This window comes from Pundamilia nyererei, unplaced genomic scaffold, assembly GCF_000239375.1.
Source record: "Pundamilia nyererei isolate P.nyererei 1_Seehausen unplaced genomic scaffold, PunNye1.0 scaffold00469, whole genome shotgun sequence".
Classification (NCBI taxonomy): domain Eukaryota; kingdom Metazoa; phylum Chordata; class Actinopteri; order Cichliformes; family Cichlidae; genus Pundamilia; species Pundamilia nyererei.
This window is the reverse complement of record NW_005187870.1, coordinates 229,128-231,381: the sequence shown is the minus strand read 5'-3', so window position 1 is coordinate 231,381 and position 2,254 is coordinate 229,128.

Below are 2,254 nucleotides of genomic sequence, written 5' to 3'. Positions count from 1 at the left end.
TAAACACACACTTGAGTTTTTTGATCTTTTTATTTATCACACATTAACGGTGAGGGACAGAAAGTTTGAATATGCAACCAATCATCTTACAAAAAATCTCACCAGACTAAGAGGTGCTCCTCACACTGTGGTTTGTATATTCATGCTGTGTTGCCTCTTTAGTACATAAAAAAATTTAATATAGACTCTTTCTCTGTCTATTAGATACATTTTTGAAATTGCAATTTCCCTCATGATGACTCAGTGATCCTAATTAGAGAAATGAGAAAAGCCCTAAGTGTCAGAGAAAGCTGTGACTGTGAATCAGCATGACCACATACGGGACCTCCTCTAAGATGAGTGAAGCCATCATTAATCCTCCCTGTGCTTCCCCTACTGTGACAAATGAAACATACACTCAGTTTTCAGATTAAATATCTTCATGTCTAAAGCTGAGACAGTAATTTTGATACCTTCTGCAAGTTGTAATAACATATATTTCATAACATGCATGAAACATAAAGGTAAAGCAGGTACAGGTAAAATTCAAATCCAAATTTTAAAAATAAACTACATATTAAAGATTATTTGGTTCCCTTGTGATTGTCAACTGATTCGATGGAATTGTGGGTAATGTAGTTGGAAGAATTGTTTCCGCACTGAAGTTTGATTCATGTGTTATGAGCTGAGTAGCAGCAGCAGTGGTTTTTCAACCAAATCTATTTGTCCTTTTCTTCCCAGATATCCAGCCTGGGATCCTGGAGCCTGTCCTGGAAGCAACTAAATCCTGTCAGTTATGATACTAACAGCAGGTGATGGGAAGTTTTCCTGCCCACTATACAAACTCACTGGTAAAATACAGTCTTTGCTACAATAACACCTGTGTTCAGTTAACATTTAGTCTTAAACTACAATTTAAAAAGTGAATTTTTATACTTAGATTACCTTTTAAGTCCCAACTTTGAATCTTGTTTCAAAGTCTGGGGAACTCTAATGCGACTACTTTTAGCACTTGCAGATATGTATTTATTAAATGCTTTTTATCACACACTGTAATTTAGCTGTATGCATATATAAAGATATTTAATGTGCATAAAAAGACAATAAATATTAGTGTTAAAGTGTGATCAAAACATAAAATATTAAAAAGAAATTCACAATTTAAACTAATGACCTCCTTTCCCCATAAGGCCCCCAAATGTGTCTGAGAGGATTTAACTGCATAGACCTCGAGATGGTTTATAAAACGGTATAAATCTTAATATGACGTTTGTTGTATTTTGTGAATAATCACTCCTTTATTTGTTATGCAACAATACAAAATGATTTACAGGCATAAAAGAATTTCACAAATACATAAATAAACACAAAAATATCGTTATTTGCTTAGAACTAAATAACAGCAGGTGATGAATGAAATATTAAGTGTTTATATGATGCTTATCAATCCTAAATTTTGACCTCATATACCATTCAGCTGTTTTAAAAAGCCACAACTGATGAAAAATCAAGAGCAGGAGATTTGTCATCAACCAGTCACCTGCCTGTCATGCTGGGACCACACCACACAATATCTTTGTGTTTAAAGGGAACCTGAAATGCTACACATGAAAAGGCTAATTTATACTATTGAGCCTTGTTCTCAAAAACAGACATAGATGTAAAATTATCCTTGAATTTTGCTGGAAGTTATAGTTTTAAAAACATGTTTAGCTCCATCTTCTGTTAGTGCAGAACGTGACGTCATGTGATCGGTTGGTTGATTGCGGCCAATAGACTTAAATTAGTTTATGTTAGCTAACTAGTGACAGAATCGATAACTCAGAGGAAAAGTAATGATACTAAAACTAAAAATCAGTCTAAGAGGATCACTTCTATGCTGCCTCTGACTACAACAATGAGCTTCATGTTAAAACCAAGAATATACTGTCCACTTTCACTGTATGTCTCTTTAGCAGGACGTGGCTGGTCGCTGTTTGGCTAGCTGCACTCAGACAGGAAAATCCACCTGTTAGTGTTCGAGTTTGTAAAGCACTTTCTAAATGAGGACTGTGTGGAGGAGAGCCTGTTTGAGATGGTTTCACCGGGCTGACATAAACTGGTTTTTCCTCCTCTGGCCAAGTTTACTGAGCAGCGCAATCAGCTGATGCATTCAGCACTTCTTATGTCATCAGATAATCTTTCTCTTCTTGAGCACATCCAGACAGTTTACAACATAACAGCCCATTTTTCCTGTGGACATGCTGATGAGTGTTAGGGTTTCTAACACCCTTTG